General features: G+C 45.4%; 1 long non-coding RNA gene across 1 annotated transcript in view; it reads left to right on the top strand.

Annotated features, from left to right (window-relative positions):
* Positions 1-6,528, top strand: part of LOC102369148 — an 8,311-nt gene extending 1,783 nt beyond the window's left edge. The window contains exons 2-3 of the long non-coding RNA XR_324434.1: positions 6,007-6,166; positions 6,452-6,528. This is a non-coding gene — a long non-coding RNA (uncharacterized LOC102369148). The remainder of the gene's footprint in view (positions 1-6,006; positions 6,167-6,451) is intronic.
* Positions 6,529-8,556: the final 2,028 nt, after the last annotated feature.

Genomic DNA, 8,556 nt, shown 5'->3' with positions numbered 1-8,556 from the left:
TGCACCAAATCTAAATTGTCTGTCTGTCAGCAAACACCAAAGTCGGCGACTATAAGCAGATCTGTAAATGGGGCCTCTGACACCCCAAATTTCAGACACTTATACATACTACATAACCTTTTGAACTGAATAGGACAAATCGATAGACCATACTATTTTGTAATGGATACTCTCACCTCTAGAGCAATGAAGAGGCCTGAGGGTATACAGGGCCTTAGGGCTCACAGTGCTTCATTATAGAATGGTAATTTATCTGGAAGTGCTTCCTCCTCCTTTAAAATTTCTGTGTGCCTGTGCACACACAGGTATACATGCACATACTTGTGGCTGGAAGGCTAGAAAATCTCAGTCCTTGATATGTACATAAGGCCAATTCTGGCTTTTCATGGTCTCCAGTGTTCAGGTGAAGCTTTGTTACAAATACCTTGTTGGCTAGTGCAGTTACCCTCACACAGGGATCTCAGCTGTTCTTGCTACTGTGATACCTGGCACAAATGAATTGCAAGGAAGCAAGGAATAAGATGATTACTTTGGAGGGATAGTTCTTTAACCAAAAGACCCCAAGGGTATCCTGAAAGTGTACTTTAACAGAAAAGTTACCACTTGGAGATGGACTAGGGTAGCATCTGCTCCGACTTTTGTAGAGTCATCAGGTTTGTGAAAGCCTCAAGAAGCAGCATTTTTTGGAGCAAGGAAAAGAAGAAGAATATATGCAAGGGCCTTCCCTTTGACAAGTGACATTAGGCATGCGGGCCTAGATTCCCCAAATAATTTTGCGCTGAACTTCCTCTGATTTCTATTGGAACCAGAATCTGGACCTATCAGGGTAATGGAATTCCAACATGACAGGACATATCTATGCCTTGTACCTTTGAAACTCTTCTACCTGATTTATCCAATTCTGACACAGTGAGTCCTGTGAGCAGAGTGTGAGTAAGAAATATGAACCTTTTAAAACTTGCTGAAAGCTTTGGAGAAGCTCTGCAGTCTCCAGCAAGCAAAGTATACGTATCCCAAACAGCAGGCTGTGTGGTGGGGCCATATATCACACACCATGGTGGGGGAGGGGGAGTTCTGGTATAAAACAATTTATAGTCTTTTGACATTGAAGAGACAGGTTTGCTTTGCACCATATGGAAGACAAACCAGGGTGAGGTGACTGGCCCATTCAAGTCTGAATGGTATTTGGAGGGGAAGAATATATGGGTGATAGTGGGACCTCTAGGAATCAATATTACTTGATGGCAATTCTCACTTGTATACACACAAGCATTGTTCCCTCCAGAAATTTCCTCCATCACAGATTGCAGCTTCTCTGTGCCCGCATGTGCACACACACAGGTGCACAAATGCACTGACACTCATGCATGCACACACAAAGTTTTCACTAGGTTAGGGCAGCCAGCTGGACTACTCTGCTTTCCTCACTACTTAGGTTACTAGCAGTAGCAGCCAGTACCCTAAATGAAGGATGAGGTTGTTGTACTCTTTGCCTTCCCACCTCCAAAGCTCCAACTTTACCCTTTTCTCTTCCTTAGGCAGCTTGACCCAGAGAGTCCTAATGAATAGATCTGTGTCGTCTTGGAGAGAAGTAGGCAGCGGCGTCCCGCAGGGGTTGGTGCTTGGTCCTGTACTTTTCAACATCTTCATCAATGATTCGGATGAGGGGTGAAGAGCTCACTGGCCAAGTTTGCAGATGACACCAAGTTATGGGGAATCATGGTCAGGTTTGAAGATGGGCTACAGATACAGGTGGATCTAGACAAGCTAGCAAGTTGGGCAAGTTGGAACCACATGAAATTCAACATCGAGAAATATAAAGTGCTCCACCTGGGGGTGAACAATCCCCTGCACACCTACAGGTTTGGCAGTCCTAACCTGACCAGCACTATGAATGAAAGAGACCTGGTAATAATGGACCACAGCACAAATTTGAGCTGGCAATGTGACACTGTTGCCAACAGGGCAAATAATACTCTGGCATGCATCTCCAGCAAGCCCAAGGAGGTGATTCACCTGCTCTACTCGGCAGAAATGAGACCCCCAACTGAAGTACTACATCCAGTTCTGGGCACCACACTTTAACAAGGATGTGGTATAACTTGATAGAGTCCAGAGAAGAGCCACCTGTATGATCAGAGGCTTGCATGGCAAGCCATATGAGGAAAGGCTGAGGGACCTGAGACTCTTCAGCCTGAAAAAGAGAAGGCTGAGGGGGGACTTTGTAGCAGTTTACCACTACATCAGGGGCTTGGTGAACAACTGTTCACCAGGGCACCCTTGAGAAGAATGAGGAGAATGGCCACAAATTCCTGGAAGCCTTTTTCTAGCTCAATGTTAGGAAAAACTTCTTCCCAGTCAGGGTGTCCAGACTGTGAAATAAGCTCCCTCCAGAGGTGGTGCAATCACTTACCCTGGAAATCTTCAAAAGGAAACTGGACAGCCATCTTGCTGGGGTCACCTGACCCCCACCTGTCTTTCCTGCCTGGTGCAGGGGGATGGACCCGATGGTCTTCTGAGGTCCCTTCCTGCTTTAAAATTCACATAGATTGTTTCAGACAAGCTTGGATAGTGATGCAGTGGGTGGCACAGGAAAAGGTTGTGGTGGGGATGAACAACAAATGTTAGTGGAGGAATTAGAAAATTGGATCAGATGCATAACGAACAAGTTTTGCTCCTTGGGCAGAACTCCCCTGCTCCCTGGCAGGGAGGGGGCTGGTTTCAAGCATTTGGGGGTGGGGGGGGGCAGAAGAGGGAAGGGAGGAAAAGGAGGATATCAGGGTTTTTTTGCCTGAGGATTCACAGCAATTAAAATTAGCATGTGCTAAGTGTAACCTGTAACAAGGCCCTAAGACAAGAGTTTGACTACAAGAACATTTTTCTTCAGCTTTCAGACTGGTTCCTCTCTGTCTAAAAACTCTAGTCTAGGCTTACCTCACATCTTAACTACTGCAACCTTCTCCTTTCTGACCTTGACTACTGGAACTTTGGTACTTCTAAAATATTCCTACTAATATCATCTTTCAGGTACATAGTTGTGATCACTAAACAGTCAGATGCCACCTACATTTTGGTGTGAGGCATCCACAAAATTGTTTTCCTTTTTTTTTTTTTTTTTTTTTTTTTTTTTTTGAGACTTGAGGATTTCTTAGTGTGATATATTTTATTGGACTAACTGGTAAAGCTGTGTGAAACAGCACTGTTCCGCTTCGACTTCCCTTTCGACATTTTGATGGAACAGTGTTTCATCTCAAGTTTGGGATTTTTTTCAAAAGTACTGTTCTGTTTCATTTCATCAAAACTGTTTTGGTGTTTTGACACTGTTTTGTCATCTTGCCCATAGGTTACAATGGAGAATCATAACATGTGGCAGGCAGGTAGGCAGATCGGGGGGCTCACCCGCACCCCTGGGAGGGCTGTTAGTCACATCTCCCACACTGTTTTTTAAATTCCTAGATTTGCCTATAGGGAATTCCTCTTCATGTGAGGCAGGGGAAGGGGAACAAGTACTGACTAGGAGAATACAAAGGGGTGGCACAATAGAAAAAGAACATTTTTTTTTTCCCTTTCTTGGAGTAAATGAATATGGGCTTGGAAGTAAAGTTGGGTTGGACAAGGGCATGGTGTAACAGGGAACCCCAATCCTGCTTGCTGAAGTCTAAGAGGGAATAGGACTTTTATAGCCAGCAGGGGCCAATGATGACAGCAGCCAGCCCCAACAATGAAACAGACCCTAAGGCTGGGGCCTATTATGGACCCGGGGAGGTGCGGGGTGCAGGGCAGGAACAGCCGAAGCTTATTAGACCAAATAGAGGTAGCTGAGCAAAGTAGCTGCCGATGTGAGGAGGGAAGGGGAGAGGCAGGCTGATTTACCAAGTAGAGTGGAAACCCCTGTGTGTGGTTGGAGAGCTAGCAGACACAAAGGGGTGGAGCTCTAAGATCACATAAAAACAGGGCCTGGGAGCTAGCAAGGCAGTTTGACCCTGCAGATAGCAGGGAGTGGGTCTCTTGAAGGTAAGGGCTTCAGGAAACAGACTGGCCAATACCTAAGCAGTACCTCCAGGGCTCCAAGGAGTTAGGTGTGTGTGGTCCAAGAGAGTGGATCTGGGCTGAACAACATCAGTCAGATAAAGGGCTGAAGCTGGGCAGGTGAAAGCCCAGACAAGGTTTTGGGGGCCCAAGAGGCCCAACATTGATTTGGATATAGAGGTTGGCTATGAAGAGCCTACTGAGTCATCTGAGAGACACGGGTGTGACTATGGGGGCAGCTAGGGGTCATAATTCTAGCCCCTAAGGCCACCAAGGTCATCTTAAAGTGGGAGTACATCTATGGGTTGAAAGGAGAGAGGTAACAGGCACCAAGGACTAAGCCACCTTTGGCTTCCATAGTCAGCATCTTCTATATAGCTAACAGCAAGTTATGGGAGGAAAGAGATAGGAGGTGGAGGTCTGGGAACATAGACAGCCCAGTCTACCTGCTAGAGGTACCAGACTCCAGGGAGAGAGGTCACCTGAGTCTGTCACATATGGAAACAGTAGAGATTGCCTGGATTTGTTGGCTGGGAGGGGTGTTGAATCTTATTTTAATATTTTATTCTGTTTCTATATTTTTGTCTTGTAAGTTGCCCTAAGCCTTTTTTGGGAAGGGCAGGATATACTATTTTACTCGAGCCCAAAATGAGGTTTTTTTTGTTTTTTGTTTTGTTTTTTGTTTTTTTGCTTTTTCACCATTCAACATGGGGGGCCTCTTGTCTTGGGTCTGAGTAGAAGGAGAGAGAAGGCGGTTGCAGCCCTGATCAGGGTTGGAGTTGGAACTATAAGTGTTGTCCCCTGCACCTGGCCCTCATACTCTGCCACCCTGCATGTGCCCCAATTGCTACTGCCCCTCCACTTCCTCTTCTCCCCTTGCCAGTCCCATTGCATCTCTGGCTGCACCCTACCCTAGAGAATGGAGCCCATTATGACCCTGGCCTCCTATGACCCAGCAGCAGTGGTGGTGGCAGCTCCAGTCCCAGCCTCAGCTGTAGCTTCAACCCCTTCCTAGGGCTGGGGCCAGAATTGCTACCACCGCAACTACTGCTGTGTGCCTGGGTGGAGGCTAGATCCAGCATGTATTTCATCCCTTGGCTGGAGCAAGGCTAGAGCTAGAACCAGACCTGTGATGGAGGATAAACATCAGTGGCAGGGGCCTGGGGGTAGGTAGCATAGGGAAGCCAAGTTGCAGGGGGATGCAGGCACTAGGAGGAGTAAGTTTTGTGGGTGCAGGCAGCAGGGGTCAGACATGGAGAGGGGGAAGCACTAGGGTGCAGGCAGTGGGGAGGGGCAAGTAGTGGGGGGGCAAATAGCAGGGGCAGGGTGTATGGGAGCAAGGGGCAGGAGTCAAGCCACTTGACTCCCCTGGCATCTGCCCCTCCCATGACCTGTGCCTTTGCCACTGCCTGCCCCCCTCCACCACTACTCTCCTTGCAGCAGAGGTGGCAGGGACAGATTTAAGATTACCCTCCATTTTCCATTTGTAGAATATAATTGTTGGGGGTCATTTTAAATTCAAAATCATCTTGGATTTGGGTAGATATGGTAAATATAAGAAAGAAACAAATGAATGTATGCAATATGTCTAGTAAGGTACTACATATTAAATATATGTTTCTATTAAAGATGCATGGTAGAAAGTCAAATGCTGAATAGGACAAAGGGGAAAAATGAAGATTTAACTAGCGAATAAAGATTTTTATGATTATTTCTGATGCTATTTTTACTTCAATTTTTAATTGGTTCTTCCAAAGACTTGGTGAGTGCATGAAATCTCTCTTGTGAACAGGTTGTTGGGGTTTTGGAGGGGGGGGGGTTGGTTTTGGGGGTTTGTGTGTGTGTTTGTGTGTGTGCGCGCGCACGCGCGCGTGTGCATGTATCGTTTGTTTGTTTGTGTTTTTTTTAAATCCCAGACTGAAGGGACTACACTCCTATGAAATGTTTTTTCTTTTTTTTTTTTTTCTTTTTTACAAGGTTGTTTGTTATCTCGGAATGTAGAGCCTGCACTGGAGCGTGTAATTGCAACACCATGTCTTCGGTTAGAAAGAACTCGGACACTAAATTGTCCATGTCATCACCTGAATTTGACCATAAAATATAGTGCAGAGGGACTGAGAACACAGCCTGTGAGGAGGTGAGAGCTGAATGGGCAGTTTGGTGCACTGGGCAAATCCAGCCTGCTCAATTCATTGCTGTAGTCCCACCGTGGCCATTTAATATTATTACCTGCTCCTTGCCCTTGAAATTTGTGCTTCCACCTATCTTTACATGAGCTGTTCCTGACTCGGGAAGGTCAGGGTTAGAGAAGAGTACAATAAAACATGACTCATTTTACATGGGTGATCAGAGTCCTATTAAGTTGCAAAGGAGTCTTCTCTTTTTTTTAGGAATGTCTATTTTTTTTTTTTTTTTTTTTCAGGCATACGGAGCCTGAAAGCCAAGGAAGAAGCCAGATTTAGCATTTTTGAACTATAAACCAGTAATTGGAATTGGAATAAAACCACTGAAATCCTGCTAAAAGCTTTAATTTTATTGGTTTGGGCATCTCATTCTATTAGTGACAATTCTGGGGGATAATGCAGTTTCTCTTCTACTGTACCTTATGCTTATGGACTTTGCTGGTTGCTATATGGGGATGAGAAGAAATTCTACCCCCCACCCCACTGCTTCTTCATGTGTTGGGGTTTTGTTGTTGTTTTTTTTTTATAAGCCTTCCTAGGAGGCATTGGGTGTTGGTTGCAACCAAAGCTAGGAATTGGGACTGGGGTATGCCAATGCTCTTGCTGGGACTTAAACTTGGCCCTGGCTCTGGCTTTAACCCTGGGGCCAAGGCTGGGGTTAGAGCTTCTGCCACCAGAACCAGTGCTGCCTTGTGCTCCATGTCCTGGGTGGGAGTAGAACCAAAGCTGTGACTGAAGATAAGCAGTGGCGGAGGGGGACAAGCAACAAGGATGGTCATGAGCGGGGGAGGCAATGGGCAGGGAGGCAGTTGCCATTAGCTGCAGATACCATTGGGGGAGTGCAGTCAATGATGGCAGCAGGCATGGGGTGGGGGGGTGGCAAGCAGCTATGAGGGTCACCGGCAACATTGTGGAGTGGGGGGAGGGGGAAGGTGCCAGGAAAGTGCCTACTGGAGGTCAGGCATCAGGGGCCAGGTGACAGTAGGGGAGGCAGGCATCATGGATCAAAGTGTAGGGGGGGGCAAAGCTTTTGGGTCTGGTCACTTTACTCCCTGCCACCAACCATTTTCCACCCCCTGCCCTGTTGCTGCTTTCCCTGTTGTAGCAGTAGGGGTTGGAATTTAAGATGACCCCTCCAATCATTAGATTCTATACATGGGAAATGTATAAATGTTTCCCTGTCTGGAATCTAATTACTCGTGGGTCATTTTAAATTTGATGTCATCTTGGATTTGGATAAATATAGTAACTTAAGTAATTTCTATAAATGCTGAATTGTGAAAAGACTTCTATTTTCTCTGTAACAGGACATGCAGGAGCAGTGCTATACTTCTTGCCTAAGAGGGATGCAGCCAAGAAACATGTCCTAATTCTTAGAACTGGCCTTGCCTAGGAAAACTAAATTTAAGAATCTGTGCAGCAGCATCATTGTTATGGTGCCATTTAAGTGCATGGCTCAGCTTCTCAACTCCTCCTACCACAGACCCTAAAAGTCTGTCCTTATCTACACTTCTTAGTTTCACTAGTACTCTCACTAGTACTGAGGTGAGTCTAGCGGTCTGTAACCCCTAGGCTCTCCTTTACTTCCTGGTAAAGGAGAGGGAAACTGTGCTGGTGATTTTAATATCTTTAGAAGCAGTTGTTTGTGAGGCTAAATTCCATAACCTTGTTGTTCTACATTTTATTTCCTTCTCAGCCCTTGGATGGTACAATCCAGTCCCAGCCATTTACTGCATCCGAGTTTATCACACTGCTTATTTGAAGCGACCTCCTCCTTGGAAACTTCATTTTTTGTCAAGGTCACACTCCAAACTCTCATGAAAATCACCAGGGAATTGCTATACTCTTCAACAATTAATACATGCACAAAATTCATTTAACTTATTTGCTACCTCTCTGTCCTCTAGAATCTCTCTCTCCTTTCCCTTGGTAGCCCAAAAGGAACTAGTCACTGAGAGAGCCTTCTACTTTAGAATGTAACTTTTTTTTTAGAATGACACTTTTTTTTTTTTTTTTTAATGGTTTGATTTAATATCTCTGGGCATTGTCTTTTTCCTATCAGTTGTGTCTCTCCTTTCTGTTTCCACTCTATACTTCCATGAGACAGTTTGTGCTGTGGTAAGGCATGACTTTTCATCTTAAATAAGGGTTTGGCCCTCAAACACCTGCATTTCTTTGCTCATCCTGGTTTTATTCTCCATTTTTATCAGTGTTCCCTATAGTCATATGTATTTCTAATGTGCTTTAGACTTCAGGCTGATTCTGCAGTGTTTGGGGGTAGTGTTCTTAAAAGAGCTACAGTGATGTAGGCATTGAATTCCTGGTGGGGCCACTTTTGAAAAGG

Source organism: Alligator sinensis, unplaced genomic scaffold, assembly GCF_000455745.1.
Source record: "Alligator sinensis unplaced genomic scaffold, ASM45574v1 scaffold422_1, whole genome shotgun sequence".
Classification (NCBI taxonomy): Eukaryota; Metazoa; Chordata; order Crocodylia; family Alligatoridae; genus Alligator; species Alligator sinensis.
Note: the sequence above shows the minus strand (reverse complement) of the source record. Positions and strands in the feature narration are given on the sequence as shown.